Source organism: Nicotiana sylvestris, chromosome 6, assembly GCF_000393655.2.
Source record: "Nicotiana sylvestris chromosome 6, ASM39365v2, whole genome shotgun sequence".
NCBI classification, from domain to species: Eukaryota; Viridiplantae; Streptophyta; class Magnoliopsida; order Solanales; family Solanaceae; genus Nicotiana; species Nicotiana sylvestris.
In genome coordinates this window covers 119,640,420-119,660,078 of record NC_091062.1, presented here as the reverse complement: position 1 = coordinate 119,660,078, position 19,659 = coordinate 119,640,420, and positions in this window count along the sequence as shown.

The following is a 19,659-nucleotide window of genomic DNA, read 5'->3' as shown; positions in this document are numbered from 1 at the left end:
ACTTCGGCATTGATATAACAGATATGTCTTCCATCTTTCTTTAGTGCCTTGTCAAGTACAGAGCTCTTCTTGGGTGATTTCTTCTTCAAAATGGATGTGCTCCGTTAGTTTGGAGCAAACTCCCTTGGCTTTATAATGTAACTTGATATGAACTTGAACTCAAAGTTGTTTGCTTCAAATTGTCTGGGGCGCACTTTCTTGTAACAAGTTCTTGTCGTCCTCTTAACTTCCCAAACCACCTGCCCCAGTTTCACATAGTTCGGGATTTAAATGATCTCAAAATGTCCAAATCTATACTTATTTCCCTCAAGTGTCGCTATCATCTTCAAAAAGGTTTCATTGCTTCATGATTAAACTAACTTTAAGACCAGGCCCATAATTATGCGTGCATGTCATGTCACTAGAGCCAGCATGAAAATAACTATAAAAGGAGAAGAGAACTGAACAAAAAAATGACTAGAAATAACATAAAACAAAAAATTGCATTAGACAGATGGTGAAAGGGTTTGAACAACAAAACAAGCAAACTATACTGGGGTTACAACCCTAGAACAAACCTAGATAACACTAAACAAGTTACTACAACTAAACGAAGTAGGCAAAATAAAAGTATAGAAGGGTTTGAGCCACAAGACAATATCTGGATTACAACCCTGAAATAAACCGGACAACAAAAATGACATCAAAATAAACCACCAAGACTCTTCCCTGGCTAGCCAAGAAAGGAGCATCTTTCCAATCACCAAGCTCAACATCTTAGCCACTAAGTTCTACATCAAAAGTACTAGGACCTTCACAAGTCTTCATCACATTGTCCATAACAAGTTGCTTTTGGGTTCCTTTTGCCGGCTTGTTCTTAAGATCAACTTTCGGAACCGAGCGTGATAGCGCTGAAAGTTTTGTGGAAAGTGGCCCTCTGAGGATCTCAGAAGAGTTCTCATATTCCTTTTCAACACAAATCATACCCACCATATGCGTCTCATTATGAATAGGCGATGAACTTTGGCTAGTGTCTACTGCGTCTAGATTTTGCACGACAATGTCACCTGCCTCAATAAGCTTCTGAACTGCTCTTTTCAGATGCCAACACTTTTCTATGTTGTGACCCGGGGCATTAGAGCAATATGCGCACCTTTGAGAATAATCAAAATTCTTTGGAAGAGGGTTCAACATTTTTATCTGAATCGACTTCAACATGTCCAATTACCTCAACATTTGGAACAAACTGGCATATGATTCTCCAATGGGAGTGAAAGTATTTTCCTTTTGTTGTTGCCTTTTCATTTTTTACTCTGGCCTCGGTTGGAACCTTTTGTGGGTAGGTGGTTGATATGCTTGAGGAGGCGGGTAGGATATTTGCAAAAATGGTGCAGGACACCGCGGGTCCTGTGGATGAGGAGCATATGAAGGTGCATTGTGGATGGAGTACTGGGAAGGTAAGGTATGACTTTGGGGATTTTGTGGAGAGAAGTACTATTGGGGAGGATTATCTGGAGCACAAGGATATCCATGGGGTCGATATTGAGGCTTAAAGCGTTGAGCAGGAATGCCCACTAGATCTTGTCATTGGCAGGGCTCAACAACATCTTTTCTATTTCTCTTTCTTCCACCCAAACTTACAGAGATGTTCTGAATGTCTTCTGTAGTATCTTTCAATGCAGAATAACTCATGATTTTGCGTGACTTAATTCCCTTTTCTACTATTTCCCCCATTTTTACCACATCATTGAAAGGTGTACCCAAGGTTGGGATCAAATGACTGAAGTAGGTTGGCCCCTGGGCTTGTTGGAAAAGCTCAACCATTTCTTCTTCACCAATCGAGGGACTGACCCGAGCAGCTTATTCCCTCCATCTGAGCCCAAAATGCCTAAAACATTCCTCGGGTTTCTTTTCCAACTTAGATAGTATGCCACTTATTGATATCTTGACGAGTATACCATTGCAAGGCTGCTCCAATCAAGCTCTCACTGAAATATGCCATCAACAAATCATCTTTCCCGCTAACACTTCTCATTTCACTGCAATAACTCCTCAGATGGGCTACTGGATTTTCGCGTCCATCATACATGTTAAACTTTGGCATTTTAAACCTCGCGGGCCGATGAACATCAGGGAACATACATATGTCATTGTAAGACATGTTAATCTGATTTCCCATCCCTTGCATGTTCTTTAAGGACTGTTCAATACCTGTCAACTTCCTGGATATTTCATCTCACCCTTCTTTTCCTGTGAACTTTTCATTTTCAACATGAGGCTCATTCCGAGGGCTATAATTGTATGAGTCAGGGACCTTGTGGGCAACCTTTGAGGGGTAATATTGGGCATCATGAGTTTTGAGTGGGTGTTCATTGTTGGATCTATGAAGGGAAGATTGTTGAGAAGTTGTGATCGTGGGGATAATGGATATGACATGAGGGCAGTTTTTGGGAAAGGTAGTTGGAGGACGAGTGATGAAGCTACTAGGGTGGTTGGGAAAGATGTGATAAGCCGGAAAATCTGGAGAGTATGTGGGATCATCTGGCACTATGACCGAAGTTTGGGTAAGGGTAGCATCTCGGAAGCTAGGTGGTGGCGGGGGTGGTGCCTTCCCTGTCATCCAAGCCTGATACATGTCCGTCATGTGTTGTCTTAACATCCTTACCTCCTCAACCAACCCATTGGCCTGTTCAACTAATTGCTTTTGGGCACCAAGTATCAACCAACTCAATTCTGTTGTCATTTGCCATTGACGTTCAACTTTATGTTGTAGAGAAGAGTTACCACTTTAAAATCCACAAACCAACCACCATTCTGCTCTTATGAAGATAACAAAGAGGAACAAGATGAAGTCATCATGTTAGCATTAGAGAATTTAACATAAGATAATCTCACATTATGTGCAATGCACCTAGTTACAGTTATCAGTTCTAAAATGACTTCGAGGGTATGAAAGTCATATGGCATCATCCCAATTTGTTCATTTCAATCCTCTCTTTCTTTTCTTTTCCAGCACTTCTTGGCTTGCTCATTTTCCTTCTTCTTTTTTTCTAATTATCACTCTTTTCTCTCCTGCCATTTCTCATATCCAATAATTTCATCTCTTTTATTTTTGTTTCCTTTTTGTTTTCTTTTTCTTTTAATAAAAAAATAGTTTTTATATTTCCTTTAGTATGTTAAGACTAAATTTTTTTTTTAAAAAAAGAGAATTTTCTTTTAATACATCTTTAGAAGTTTTCTTTAAGATATTAATTTCAAAAATCCAAAAAGATTTTTTTTGAGGTTCTTTTTTGAGAAATATATATATATATATATATATATATATATATATATATTATTTTTATTTTTACTAGAACATTAGGACATTATACCTAGAAAAAAATCATACTTTATCTTTTGTTTATCTTTAGAGTTTCTCCCTTAGGTAATCAAAAACTGAAATCATGTCATTATTTAGCTAATTATTTGGTTACACATTGCGAATCATGTCACGGGAACCGTACTCACGATCTACAACATGTTTAATTTATTAACAAGATTAAAGGTTGTGGCCGGGTCACATAAACGTACCCCGAATTTGAAAATCACAACTACGTCATGGGAACCGTACCCGTAGTCGCGATGATAGAAATACTTTCAAACCAGCACATAACTTCATTTTAGCTAACATCCTAGAAAGAGATAACCAATCCTTTAAACACCTATCTATCTACTAAAGATGCAAAATACACAAGATATGCTGTGATTTTACTCAAACAGTCCATGTGATATACAATTGTGCTCATTACAACTCAGATACAACAAATTCAAACTGTCTCCAAGTGCATCAATCAATTTACCAAACCATTTCGGAAATACTAGCCTATATACTGACTGTGATATCAAACAAAAGCAATATCTTGCTAGAAGGTGTAATCTGACTTGTTTAGTTTTAGACAAACTAATCAAGGAAACATGACCATTCAATTCCATAAAATTTAAACCATTTACGAGATTGGATAACAAGCCAAAATAGATTAGAGAACCAAAGCAAGAGTTGGACCTCTATGTTGAATTTGAATGTGGGTATCATAAGAGTGCATCAGTACCATGATTATTGGTTGAAAAATAAGATGTGCTGAGTTTTCTTAGTGAAATGACTTGGAAATCTGTCTTGATTGGGGTATGGTTGTGGCTGTTAAAAAATAATAATCAAAATTGGCTTTGAGGCGTGAAAATCGACTGTCCTTAAAGAGTTATCGCCTGTATACTAATTTAGGGAAAATACGAAACGATTCTCTTCAGGATACAACAAAGCCTGCAGTAACACTTGTGATTTTCTATATTCACTTCGTTGGAATTCTTGTGTATTTATAGGCAACCAACAGACCCTTTCAGAAAAGATGTCTTGTTTCACAAACCGACACGACTATTTATTCGAATTTTGAATTTAAATTCAAATAAATAATTAACTCTAGGATCTCGTGCCTGTTGAGTTAATCTCGTGCCTGTTGAGTCAGTCTCGTGCTTGTTGAGACAATCTCGTGCCTGTTGAGTCAGTCTCGTGCCTGTTGAGACAATCTCCTGCCTGTTATGTGCTATTTCATAATGATCAGTTCCGAGGCTAACAAGCACGGTACGAGTAAGGTCGGTCCTGGGAGTGTTTCACATGACAGGCACGGAACTTCTTTCTTCCGTTGTGGGAAGAATCCCACTTCCAACTTTCCAATAACAAACTATCTTACAATCCCCCACTAGTTTGTTATTTCACTTCATAACACTTGTGAATAATTGAAAGTATCTTTTACAAATTTGAACTTTCCTTTAGTGTAAGTATATTAAAGTTTTGATGAAGTTAATGGTATCTTAAGATTTGAACCACAAATCCTTGTGCCAAAACCGAAAATACCACACACACAGCGTTATCTAGTAGCTTAGAAAATCCAGTATTCGCTTTAGCACGTTTACGGCCATGTGCTCATCCTGAATTCATGAATATTTACAAGATCAACCCTTTAAATCTTGCTAGAAGCGGCACCACTTCAATATTCATATAGGTGGAATTAGTTAATATGTCCCTGTTACTCCAGACATTAATAATTCCATTAAGATTAATCAACCTCTTCATGTAACAGTATGCACTTTGGAGTTTGTCTTTATGCCCCTGTTATAACAAACATTTAACAACTCCTTAACTCCTCATATAACAGTAAGTAGTACAATAGAATTAGGGCTCCTAAAGAGGAGATCAGTGCTTAAACAATACAAGTAACTTGTTATTACCCATTGAACTTATATTGTTAGAGTGTATACTAACTCAAAGTGGTGTTCCCTATTCCTTGTATTTAATTTAAGGGTCTCAGCCCCATCCCTCCACAAGTTTGTTGTACTACATCTCTACCTAATGGCTTCGTAAGTGGATCAGCCAAATTCTTATTTGATCTCACATATATTATAGCTATAGCTCCATTTGTAATTAATTCTCTTATATAAGCATGTCTCAAGCTTATATGTCTCGATTTCCCATTATATATTTTATTGTGAGCAACACACATTGTAGTCTCACTATCACAGAATATGGAAATGGCTGGCATAGGTTGTGGCCACAACTTTATATCAAGTAACATATTCCTCAGCCATTCTGCTTCTTTTCCAGCAGCTGCTAATGCAATAAATTCAGATTCCATAGTAGAATGGGAAATACATGTTTGTTTCTTGGATGCCCAACTAATGGCTCCACCGCCTAGAGTAAATATCCATCCTGATGTGGATTTATTATCATTAACACTTGTAATCCAACTTGCATCAGAATATCCCTCTAATACATTAGGAAAACCATTATAGCAAATGCCTAAGTGCTTTGTATATTTTAAATATCCAAGTACTCTACTTATTGCTTTCCAATGATCATTACCTGGATTACTGGTAAACCTTGAAAGTTTACAAACAACAAATGCAATGTCGGGTCTAGTGCAATGCATTGCATACATCATACTACCTATCGCACTTGCATACTCCAACTGTGCTACTGCTCTTCCAGTATTTGCAGTTAGCTTAACACTAGAATCATAAGGAGTATTATACCCCTTTATTCCTAAATGACTGAATTTAGTAAGGATTTTATCTATATAATGTGCTTGTGACAAAGTCACTTGCTTGTTATCTCTTTTGACCTTGATTCCCAAAATAGTATCAACTTCATTTAAATCCTTCATTTTAAAAACTGAGGTTAGATACTTCTTGGTCTCGGTAATTCCTTGTAGATTCGTACCAAAAATCAGCATGTCATCGACATATAAACAAATTATTACTCCATATTCTTTTGTAAATTTAGAGTAAATGCACTTGTCTGCATTATTATGTACGAATCCGGTTGATAGTATTACACTATCAAATCTTTCATGCCACTGTTTAGGCGCTTGTTTAAGACCATAAAGAGACTTTATCAATTTACAAACTTTCTTCTCGTTTCCCGGAAGAACAAATCCTTCAGGTTGTTGCATATATATTTCTTCACTAAGGTTCCCATTTAAAAAGGCTGTTTTAACATCCATTTGATGTACGTAAAGATCATAGATAGAGGCCAAGGATAAAAGGACTCTAATGGATGTTATTCTTGCAACAGGAGCATATGTATCAAAATAGTCTATGCCTTCCTTTTGAGTGAAACCTTTTGCAACTAATCTTGCTTTGAAGGTTTGGACAGAACCATCTGTATTGTACTTTCTCCTAAAGACCCACTTACAACCTATAGGTTTTGATCCAAGAGGAAGATCAACCAAAACCCAAGTGTTGTTGGATATAATTGAGTCCATTTCATCATTAATGGCCTCTTTCCAAAAGGCAGCGTCTCTAGAAGACATTGCTTCTTGAAACGTCTTTGGGTCTTCTTCAACATTTAATACAATAGGAATTTGATTACAAACGTTTGTCCTATCTCCTTCAACAAGAAATACTATAGATTGTGAAGAAATAAAATCAGAACCAAGATGTTTTTCTTTTCTTATTCTTTGACTTTTCCTTGGTTCTATTTGCATATCATCACTTCTTTCCTTAGTTTTAATAATTTCAGAAAGCGACAATTTATTAGCATCGATACGTTTTCCATTTATTTCAGTCATTTCATCAACATTGTCATTTATAAATCTATTTTCAATAAATTCAACATGTATAGATTCTATAATGACATTAGATTCTAGATCTAGCAGTCTATAAGCTTTGGAGTGTTGTGCATATCCTACAAAAACACTTTTAATTCCTCTAGGACCCAATTTTGTTCTTTGATGGTCAGGTACTCTATAATAGGATATACACCCCCACACTTTAAAATAATTTAAATTTGGTTTTCTACCATTCCAAAGCTCATAAGGCGAAATATGCATACTCTTTGAAGGCACTCTATTTAAAATATAACATGCAGTTAGTAGTGCTTCACCCCATAAATTATGTGGCAAATGTGCATTAAGTAACATAGCATTAACCATATCCACCAAAGTTCTATTTTTTCTTTCCGCTAACCCATTTTGTTGAGGAGTATAAGGGGCACTCATTTGATGTATTAGGCCATGCTCTTCACAGAACTTATTAAATTCGTTAGGAAAATATTCTCCGCCTCTATCACTTCGAATAATTTTAATTTTCCTACTCCTTTGATTTTCCACAACAGACTTGTATTCTTTAAACTTTTGAAAAGCTTCGTCCTTAGTTCTAAGTAGGTAAACATATGTAAATCTAGAGAAGTCGTCTATAAAAGTAATAAAATATCTTTTGCCTCCTCTAGTTAATTCTCCATTTAATTCACACAAGTCTGAATGTATTAAATCTAATAGTTCTGTGGATCTTTCAACTTTACGAAATGGTTTCTTTGTCATCTTTGCTTGTATGCAAATTTCACATTTTATATGTTGAGTTTTACATGAGATATAACCATTTTTGGACATATAATTCAAGGAGCCAAAATTTAAATGTCCTAGTCTAGCATGCCATAAACAAGAATCAGACTCAACGATGTAAGCAGAAACATAATTTATTTCATTAATACTCAATTTGAACATGCCGTTACAGTTATAGCCTTTTCCAACAAAAACACCATTCTTAGACACTATTACATGATCAGACTCAATAACTATCTTGAAGCCTTTCTTTGACAGCAAAGCAGCGGACATTAAGTTTTTCTTCATATCAGGAACATGATACACATTCAGTAACGTCAACTTCTGGCCAGATGTGAAGTTAATCTCAATACTTCCTTTTCCAGCAACATCTGCCGCAACATGGTTTCCCATCAAGACTTGTTCAGAATCCTGCACTTCTGCATATGTCTTGAACATCTTCTTGTCATAACAGACATGAATAGTAGCACCCAAATCTAGCCACCAGTCTTGAGTATTTGTAGCAGCGGTAGCCACATTCAACTCTGTGACCATACCAATTTACATTGCGGAAACCATGGCAACCAGTCCTTGGGCAGAATTTTCCACTAAGTTTGCCTTTTCAGAATTTCCACATTTTTTAATCTTTCCAGACTTTTCGGTTTTGCCTGCATTGAAATTTAATCCTGCCTTTCTATATCTGCAGTCCCGAATCATATGCCCTTTCTTTCCACAATGATGACAACTAAAGTTCTTTCTCTTTTTAAAAGAAGACTTTTTGGAAACTTTCAGATGTTTGTTCCCACTTCCTGAATCATTCTGACTGACAAAATTGACTGCGGAACTCGAAGGCTGACTAATAGCATCACGAGCACGAGTCTCACTTTCAATTTGAATGTGAGTACGAAATTGTTCCACAGTCATTTTATCCATAGAATGTAGGATTTTCTTTCTATAGTCATTCCAAGAGGAAGGCAATTTCGAAAGAATAGCACCTATTTGAAGTGCATCAGGAATTTTAACTTCAAGATCACTTAGTTTTGATACTAAGATTTGCAGTTCATGAATCTGATCCATTATAGGCCTAGTATCAAATATTTTAAATTCAAAGTACTGCAGAGCCAGGAATTTGTCAATACCTCGTTTTTCATTCTGGTATGCAGTTTGTAGAGCAGTCCAAATCTCTCTTGGCGACTTCAGATTGCAGTAAAGATCATAGAGTCGATCTGTCAAAGTATTCAGAATATGGCCGCGACACAACAGTTCATCATGTTCTCGTTTCTTCCTTTCTTCCTTGACTACGTCAGAATCTTCTGTTGTGGGCTCAGGCATCAGAGGCAAGGCAGAATCAAGAACATAGTAGATATTGAGAGCGGACAACAAGAATATCATCTTGTCTCTCCAACGGGTAAAGTTCGTTCCATCAAAGCGATCAAGTTTGATGAACTCCTTCGGATTCTCAACAACAGACATCAATTTCTCCATAGCAGAATAACTCTTTAAGATTGTTAAAAAATAATAATCAAAATTGGCTTTGAGGCGTGAAAATCGACTGTCCTTAAAGAGTTATCGCCTGTATACTAATTTAGGAAAAATACAAAACGATTCTCTTCAGGATACAACAAAGCCTGCAGTAACACTTGTGATTTTCTATATTCACTTCGTTGGAATTCTTGTGTATTTATAGGCAACCAACAGACCCTTTCAGAAAAGATGTCTTGTTTCACAAACAGACACGACTATTTATTCGAATTTTGAATTTAAATTCAAATAAATAATTAACTCTAGGATCTCGTGCCTGTTGAGTTAATCTCGTGCCTGTTGAGTCAGTCTCGTGCCTGTTGAGACAATCTCGTGCCTGTTGAGTCAGTCTCATGCCTGTTGAGACAATCTCGTACCTGTTGAGACAATCTCGTGCCTGTTATGTGCTATTTCATAATGATCAGTTCCGAGACTAACATGCACGGTACGAGTAAAGTCGGTCCCGGGAGTGTTTCACATGACAGGCACGGAACTTTTTTCTTCCGTTGTGGGAAGAATCCCACTTCCAACTTGCCAATAACAAACTATCTTACAGTGGCTTGATATTTGGATTTACCCTATTCTATCTCATATACGGTTTTGAAAGGCCAAGATGGTTCTTTGGCTTTTTTGCAACTATCACTAATGAACTGACATTCAGAACAAAGAGGAGAGGTCAAAGACGTAGTATTCCAATTTTCAATTACTAAGTGTATTTCAGTAGTAATTATTTAAAAAATAGAAACAAATAAGACTTTATATTGGTACAGGTATACTACATATCCAAATCTTGTCTTTATTGTGTTCACTTTAGCAGTAGTCTTCTTCACAAATTCACAAACACAAACCAACCAACCAAAACGAAAATGGCTATTCCACATGAACATGATTGCATCAATGAAAACTTCGACATAAGTGAACCAAATCAAGAGAGTCGCAGACAAGCAACGAAACACGCATAACTACACGACATTCATAATCGTCCAAAACTTAATAACTAAAAAACAGAGAGGAAATTTAAGATTAGAAAGAAATTGACCTCAAATGGGACAGATTTTCCAATTACAGTAGTCGTATATGGGTGGAAACCCGAACCAAAAAAACCTCGACTGAAATTGCATAGGTCCGGAAAACCTCAACAATCGAGAAGCAAATCCCGACCTCCAAAAAAACCTCTTGGAAATCCAGATTTTCATAAACCTTTTCTTGGTTTTGTGCGTGTATGTGAGGGTGAAGCTCGCCGGAGATGGCAGACTCGTGGTGAACGGAGGTCCGACAGTTGTTATGGAGTTCCGACGATGGCTACCTCTGTGCGTGTGCATTTCTGATTACGTTCGGCTGTGAGGTGAAGAAGAAGAAGAAATGGAGACGAGGGGGGTGGGCTGTTGTGAGCTCGAATGATTTTGTGAAGATGAAGCTTAGGGTGGTCGTTATTTTTTTTGTTTTGCTTAAGGATCTGAACCGGGGGGGGGGTTATTTCGGTTCTGCCGCTGATGGGTTTTTTTGGTCGCTGGTGCCTGGTCGATGATGGCTTCTCTTTTGTCTTAAGGTTTTTTGTTGGAGAAGATGATGGGTGTGTGTGTGAAAATGGAAAAAATGGTCGATAGCTCTCCCTAGGGTTCTAGCTTAGTTCCAATGTGTATCCGAAGGAAGGGTTTATTTTGGGTATTAATATCTGATGGGCTAAGGTATTGGGCTTTAACATTTGTGCCTTTATGACCAAATTTGCTTAAATTGGCTTAGTTAACCAAGAATCTATCCATCATACATCAACTCTTACCTATAAAATAAAAAACAAAGATAAAAATATTACCAAAGTATTAATTAGCCCTACTTGAGTAGAAATAACTATTAAAATAAAACTAACCATTAAAACAAACCTATTCTTTGTAATTTTTATTTTTGTGACAAAATAAAGTAAAGGAGACAAAATTAGTTGAAATAACTATATTAGACCTAACCTTAATATTTATCACTAAAATGTGTAAAATCTTGGGGAGGGTCAAAAATCACCTGTCTACAAAAGTTTACCAAGGTTTAACTTTTGAGTAAATGACCTCGAAATCGGAATGTGAAGGTTCCAGTAGGTTCGTGTGTAATTTCGGACTTAGGCATATGTTCGGGTTGAATATCGGGTCCAAGAGCATTTAGGCGCCTATTATGTAAGGTTGGCATTTTTAGAAGTATAAAAATTTCATAAGTTTGATTTGAAGTGAATTTTGGTGTTATCGATGTCTGTTTGGGGTTCCGAGCCTTGGAATGGCGTAATGTGATTTATGACTTATATGTAATGTTTGACGTCATTTTGGAATATTTTCAGTATAATTCGGACGCGTTCGGGGAAGTTTAAAAGTTTGAAAGATTAAAGAAAGCTTTCAATCATCGATTCATAGTCTTGATGTTGTTTGATGTGATTTGAGGCCTCGGGGGGGGGGGGGGGTCCATGTTATTTTAGGGAACTTGTTGGTAAGTTCGAACGGGGTCCCGGGGGCCACGAGTGTGTTTCGGACGAGTCGCGGATCACTTTGGAGCTATGTTGCATTGCTGAAGGGCGTGAGTACTGATGCAATTGCACCTGCGGAAAAAGGGCCGCAGAACCGATGCCACAGAAACGGTCAGGCAAGTAAAAGTGGATTTTGTTGGGGAGGACTGGGACTGCAGATGCGGTAGTGTTTCTGTAGAAGCAGAACCACGCTTGTGGATAAGGCATCGCAGAAGCGTGAGCACATAAGCGCTGAAGGGGCCACAGATGCGGCTGGCGACATGGGTTGGGTTCTCGCAGGTGCGAGCTTGATGCCGCAGAAGCGGCTATCGCATAAGCGAAAATGGAACCGCAGAAACGGGATTTTTTGGGTAGCGTGATTTTTAAAGTGGGGGTTTAGGCTCATTTTGACTTCATTTCTTCCATAAGAGCCGACTTTGGAGAGATTTTGGAGTGTCATTTTTATCGTCAATCATGAGGTAAGTGATTTCTACATGTTGTGAATTAAATACACGAATTTATACTTGTTAATTCAACAATTTGAGTGAAACGTGTGGGATTTTTGGTAGAAGAACTAGAAATTATGTTTTTGGATTTTACCATGAAATTTGGAATAAATCATATATTTGAGTTTGTAACATTATGGATAAATTTTATCTTCGAATTTCGGGCTCGTGGGTTCGATGGTTGACTTTGTTGACATTTCGTGCAAAGTTGGAAATTATTATAAATTGTTTAATTATACGTATTGGGATATATTTTGATTGATTTTCCCATTGTTTGACTAGTTTTGGATTGATGGCCATTGGTTCGAGTTGTTAGAGAAACGTTGGAGCTGGTTATGGAGTTTCGGAGTGAGGTAAGTCTCCTGTCTAACCCTGTGAGGGAGATTTACCCCGTAGGTATTATTCTTGTTATATGCTACATGTTGTGGGAGTTGCGCACGTATAAGGTGACGGGTGTCCGTGCGTATGCCAGAATTCTTGAGTATGTCCACGTAGATGTTGCGACCAAAAACACTCACGCAAGTGCACGTGATCGTCAAGTAATAGAGTAGTGAGTAGAGTATCGTTCCCATGAAGACTTATGATTAACTGTTGACTGATTCAAACCCAATTTCTGTATCTACCCAAGAGATTGTTCACAAAAGAGAGATGTAATTGTTTTACTACTTAAACTATAAAGAATTAATCTAACTAAAGCAAGTAACCAAACGAATAGCAATTTCGAGTAACAAACTGTAGGAGAGGATATTCTAGGGTCACGGACATAGTTAACAATCGTGTTGTGTTCTTGGCTTAGAATGACTAATCAATTTATCTGGGTTATTGATTGACAGGGTTGATATTACTCATAAGAATCTGTCAAGTTCTTACTTGCCTATTCAAGTCAACTCAATGCCTTTATGTCTATGGAATTAAGATTAACAAGAACGCATTTACAATTCCTGTATTTCAACCAAGCGAGGCAATTGGGTATATGTCTATCCCAATTGCGAATCCGTTCCCCGAGACCCGGGTTCAAGAACTTGCTCTATTTAATTCTATATGCAATCTAAAGTTCCCACTTTTGAGTACAACTAAAGATTCGTAGATAGTATTTCACTGTTAGCTACTCAGCAAAATAATTGAACGCAAAATTAAATAAACAACCCAATATGATAAACCCACTTTGTCAAATTAAACTCCAAACAACAACATTCATGTTTTACCCATGACCCCAGAACAATGGGTCTTAGCCACTCATACTAGTGTTCATCCCAAATAAGTTAAATTTCATCACAAAATAGCAAAAACAAGAGAAGAAAAGAAGAACTTGATGGTCAAAACTCCTCCTTGCCTCTTGCCTCTCTATTTCTTGCACTAAACTATGAAAACCCTTGATGATTTAACCTTGGGCGAGCTTGACTTTATATAGGTTAAATGGGTTCCTCTCCAGATTTCCAATTTTTACCCCTAAATAACATTTTTTCGGACCGGACACGCGCGAGCTCACGCATAACTTTGCGCGTTTCTTCGCGCATGATTCTGCCTCGGCCTTTATTACGCGCGAACTCCTGCGCGCCTTCGCGCGTTTCTTCGCGCAACTGGAGCTTGATTTCGTCCATTTTTTCATCTCGTCCTTGCACGCACTCAACTCCGAGGGGTTGTTCTTGCTCATAAATCATTCCAATATCCTCTTGAAAGCATCATACCGACTCCTCGTCCTGCAATGTATACATATCACAATTAAAGCCTATTTTTCATCAATTAACCATAATATGTCATTGGAATATAATCAAGCGGAAGCATAAACAATAGCTAAATCACCTAGATTTTGCCTATTATCAACACCCCACAGTTAATTCATTGCTAGTCCTCGAGTAATCAACTATACTCTCTAGAGAATCCTTCACTCAACCATTTCCCTTAACGCATTACACCTAGAACAATGTACATGTATTACGCCTAGCAGTGAACAATCCTAGCCTCAAAGTCAACTCTCAAGTGTCATGCAATATTCACACTTCCTCGAAATACTCTACACAGAAGTCAAGACTTGCTTTTCCGTCACGAATCATATGCCCTCACAATTACATCAACAAAAACTGAGTTCAATCCACCACATTCAATTCATATACTCACATATATCAAGGAAATCACTCACTTTCACAAAAGAGGTCACATGCATGCAATTGGTACCATAAGCTTGCCCTTAATGTAAATCTCTACTAATGTAGGCTAGCTCGATCCAAAATCAATTAGGACTTTTTCATGGTTGTAATGTGGGCTAAGGGACGGGTAGGATGTATTTAGGAATAGTGACTCAACCCCTAAGCACTTTAACACATCACATGAGCAATTTTTAGCGCAACTTCTTCAACCCACGTCTCATTCACACACAATATCATCCCACAAATACTCTTCTTCTTTAAGCACTCTATTAATTCATTCCCACTAGCTGGAACAAGACACAATGTAATCATCTTTTTTTTTAATTCTTCTTGTCACTCAATTTCTGCTAGTGGTGTATTCGTTTACAATATAAGTGCACCTTTCATCCTTTTATTGGTTCCACTCAAAATCCACCCCACACTTATTTCCTTCTTACTTCTTTTGGCGCCCTTCTCACAATTGAAGTGCTTTAAGAGGTAAAAGGATCAAAACAATGTCAATTAAGAACAAAAGGGTATATGCTTGTAATGCGGGTGCCAAACAAAAGTCTAAAGACTCAAAAGGGTTAACTAGGGAAAAATTTTATTTGTGATAAGAAATTAAGCTCAAAAAGGTCAAAGAAAGCCTAACATAATTTTTCAAACCGAGCATAACCTAAAATTTCGCTTCACTCACATACCGGGCAAGTTCTAGACACAAGTACAATACATGGACTACACAAAACTCACCACACATGGCATAAGACTCATTCCAGATCAGCTCATCAAGACACTCCATTACGAGCATTCAATTTAGTAACAAACATACAAATTAAGGCACTTCCAGTGAGATTCAACAATTAGGACTAAGCGTTACACTCTAGGGTCTATTGTGTTCAGGTGTGTCAACGTTATGGGTTCCCTTTCAATTTTATAGCTCGTAGCCCATTACCCTAATCTACAAATCAAAAAGAAAACAAAAATAAAAACTACCTATGTCCGGTTCAAGCTAAACCCTTGGAAAAGAACCGCGACTTAAAGAAAAACCAAAGGGAATTGTTACACTACCTAAGAAAAAAAATAAAAAAAATCTTTTTGTTGTTTTCTCTAGACTCACTTCCCTCAAGAAGATCGTCTAAAAGATCCGTCATCAGGAAGAGCCTACAATTTTTTAATTTTTTTTTCTCGACTCAGTCCCTCAAGAACCCCGTCGAAAGGGATCCGTCGCCGGGCCGAGCCATTTATCTAAATTAACAAAAAAAACTACTCCTGCTTAACAAAAACTATCAAGTCAACATGAAACTAACAAAACAACCCAGTAATTTGTACAACTACATACAACATACAATGAAGGAATCCCCCACCACACACTTAAAAAAGAAGACATGTCCCCATGGCTTAAAATTTAAAAGAGCAGTGAGGTAAAGAGACTTCCCTGAAGCTTCGCTCTTGATCGAAAACGGTTTCGGGGTTCACGTTGCACGTACGCCCCAAAGCATATTTCACCAAGTTTGAACACCAAATCACAAAACACATCTACACTAATGGCATAAGATACAACATAAAAAAATCTGAAAGTAGAAAGAGAAAAAGAAAGAAAACTACAACTAGGGCTCATACCTTGTTGAAAATCGTGAGAGAGGGGGATGGGGGCAGGGGTGCTGGAATTTGGTGTTTTTGAAGGAGTTGGGAGAGTTTGGAAGAGGGGATTTGGGTTTTGTTTAATATAAGGGGGGGGGGGTAATTGTGTCTAAAACAAATAACAAATTAAACTACAAAAATAAAAAAAATAAAAAAATAAAAAGAAAAACTAAAACTAAAAAGAAAAATAGAACGCCTGAAAAGTTCCAGGCAGAATGGTCCGCCCAGGCGCACGAACTTGTGCGCGAAGTTTTGGAGCTCGCGCGTTTCTTCGCGCAGTGCTGTTGAGTTCCAGGCAGAATAGTTCGCCCAGGCGCGCGAACTTGTGCACGAAGTGGGCGCGAAGTCGCGCTCGTGGGCATTTATTTTTGCATTTATTTTCACCTGGTTTGCTCCTAGTTGATGGTCCTTTCACCCGCCCTTCGTCGCCTGCATTTGTTAGTAAGTTAAAGCTCAAACTCAAACACTACTACTATCGTTGGGCTGCCTCCCAACCAGCGCCTTATTTAACGTCGTGGCACGACGGTTATAACATTTCAATGGTTTGCCTCCCATCCAGCGCCTGATTTAACGCCGCGGCACGACTCAACATGTTCTCAAGCATCCTTCAAGTCCACTGAGGTCTTGTGACATGCAAAGTCACCACCCCAGTAATGTTTTATCCGTTGACCGTTCACCAAGAAAGTGCCAGTTGAACTCATATCTCTCAACTCCATGGCTCCATGAGGCTTCACGCTTACCACAACAAAAGGGCCCGACCAACGAGATTTAAGCTTTCCGGGGAAAAGATTCAACCTCGAATTGAACAACAGAACTTCTTGCCCTGGCTCGAACTCTTGATGTTGAATATGCTTGTCATGTAACCTCTTAGTCTTCTCTTTATACAATTTGGCATTCTCATATGCATGTAATTGAAACTCCTCGAGCTCATCGAGTTGCAGCAATCTCTTCTCTCCAGCTAAGTCCCCATCCATGTTCAGCTTATTTATTGCCCAATAGGCCTTGTGCTCAAGTTTGACGAGCAAGTGACATGCCTTCCCATACACCAATCTATAAGGAGAAGCACCTATGGGAGTTTTGTATGCTGTTCGATACGCCCACAATGCGTCGTCTAACTTTCTGACCCAATCTTTTCTATTTGCACTCACTGTTTTCTCAAGAATTTGCTTTACCTCTCTGTTTGAAACCTCCACTTGACCACTCGTCTGTGGGTGATAGGCAGTGGAGACCTTATGCTTGACCCCGTACTTTGCAAGGACATTGTTTAACAGTTTGTTGCAGAAGTGCGTACCTCCATCGCTGATCAACACTCTGGGAGTTCCAAAGTGTGTGAATATATGCTTCTTGACAAAGCTTACCACCACCTTTGCATCATTAGAGGGAAGAGTAATGGCCTCCACCCACTTAGACACATAATCAACTGCCACCAAGATGTATCTGTGGCCGTTCGAGTATGGAAAAGTTCACATGAAGTCAATTCCCCAAACATCGAAAAGCTCCACTGCCAGGATGTTTTGCAACGGCATCTCGTGCTTCTTAGTGATCATCCCGGTTCTTTGGCACCTGTCACACATTTTAACAAAGGCGTGTGCATCCCTAAACAATTTTGGCCAATAGAAACCTGATTGTAGCACTTTTTGGGCGGTCCTATCTCCACTGTGATGACCTCCGTATGACGAGGCATGACAACTATGAAGTATGACACTCATCTCCTCCTCAGGAACACATCTCCGCATTAACTGATCTGCACATAGCCTGTATAATAATGGCTCATCCCACATGTAGAGCCTCACATCATGCAAAAACCTTCGTCTATTGTCTGGTGTCAATTCTGGTAGTGTCACCTCACTTGCAATAAAGTTCACATAATCTGCATACCACGGGGGTGTGCTTGAGATGATTGCCAATAACTGCTCATCAGGGAATGTTTCTTTGATTGCACACCCTTCAGCCACATGGTTTCGATTTTCTAACCTGGACAAGTGATCAGCCACTTGGTTCTCTGTTCCTTTGCGATCTCGGATCTCTAAATCAAACTCCTGCAAGAGCAGGACCCACCGAATCAGTCTCGGCTTGGCGTCCTTCTTCTCAAATAGGTATCTCATAGCTGAATGATTTGTGTAGACGATGACTTTGGTCCCCACAAGATATGACCTGAACTTGTCAAATGCCCACACCACTGCAAGCAACTCTTTTTCCGTGACGGTGTAGTTCATCTGAGCTGATTCAGATTTTTGCTCGCATAGTAGATGGAGTGGAATATCTTATTTCTCCTTTGCCCCAAGACAGCACCAACAACCAAGTCGCTCGCATCGCACATCAACTCAAATGGTTGCTCCCAATCCGGAGCAATTATGATTGGTGTAGTAACCAACCTTCCTTTCAGCTCCTCGAATTCCTTCAGACAGGCATCATCAAATTTGAAGGCGACATTTTTCTCAAGCAACCTGCACAAGGGAGAGGAAATTTTTGAGAAATCTTTAATGAAACGACGATAAAAACCTGCATGGCCCAAAAAACTGCGAATGCCTTTGACAGATATCGGTGGAGGCAATTTTTCAATCGCTTCCACCTTTGCCTTGTCCACCTGCAAACCATATTTGGACACCTTGTACCCCAGGACTATACCTTCACGTACCATGAAATGGCACTTTTCCCAATTTAGCACCAATTTAGTTTCTTCACACCTAGCAATTCACACCTTGTACCCCAGGACTATACCTTCACGTACCATGAAATGGCACTTTTCCCAATTTAGCACCAAGTTAGTTTCTTCACACCTAGCAAGTACTTTATCAAGGTTCATCAAGCAGTTATCAAAAGAACATCCAAACACAGAAAAATCGTCCATGAACACTTCCAGAAACCTCTCAACCATGTCAGTAAAAATGGCCATCATACACCTTTGAAAAGTCGCAGGTGCATTACAAAGACCAAAGGGCATTCGCTTGAACGCATATGTGCCATAAGGACACGTAAAAGTGGTATTCTCTTGGTTCTCTGGGCTATAACAATCTGATTATACCCGAGTAACCATCTAAGAAGCAGTAGTACTCCTGGCCAGCTAATCTATCAAGAATTTGGTCAATAAAGGGGAGTGGAAAGTGGTCCTTCCGGGTGGCATTGTTCAATTTTCTATAATCAATTCAAATTCTCCACTCAGTGACAGTTCTTGTAGGTATTAAATCATTATTCTCATTAACTACTACAGTCATCCCCCCTTTCTTGGGTACACATTGGACGGGGCTTACCCATTTGCTGTCTGAGATAGGAAATACAATACTTGCATCGAGCCACTTAATCACTTCTTTTCTTACCACCTCTTTCATGATTGGATTGAGTCGGCGTTGTTGCTCTACACTGGGCTTGTGTCTGTCCTCCATGAGGATTTTGTGCATGTAGAAGGCTGGACTAATTCCCTTAATGTCAGACATAGTCCACCCAAGTGCTCGCTTGTGCTCACGTAGCACTCTCAACAACTTTTCTTCCTTCAATTTAGACAAGTCAGACAAGACAATAACAATAAAGTGTCAGAGTCACCCAAATAAGCATAT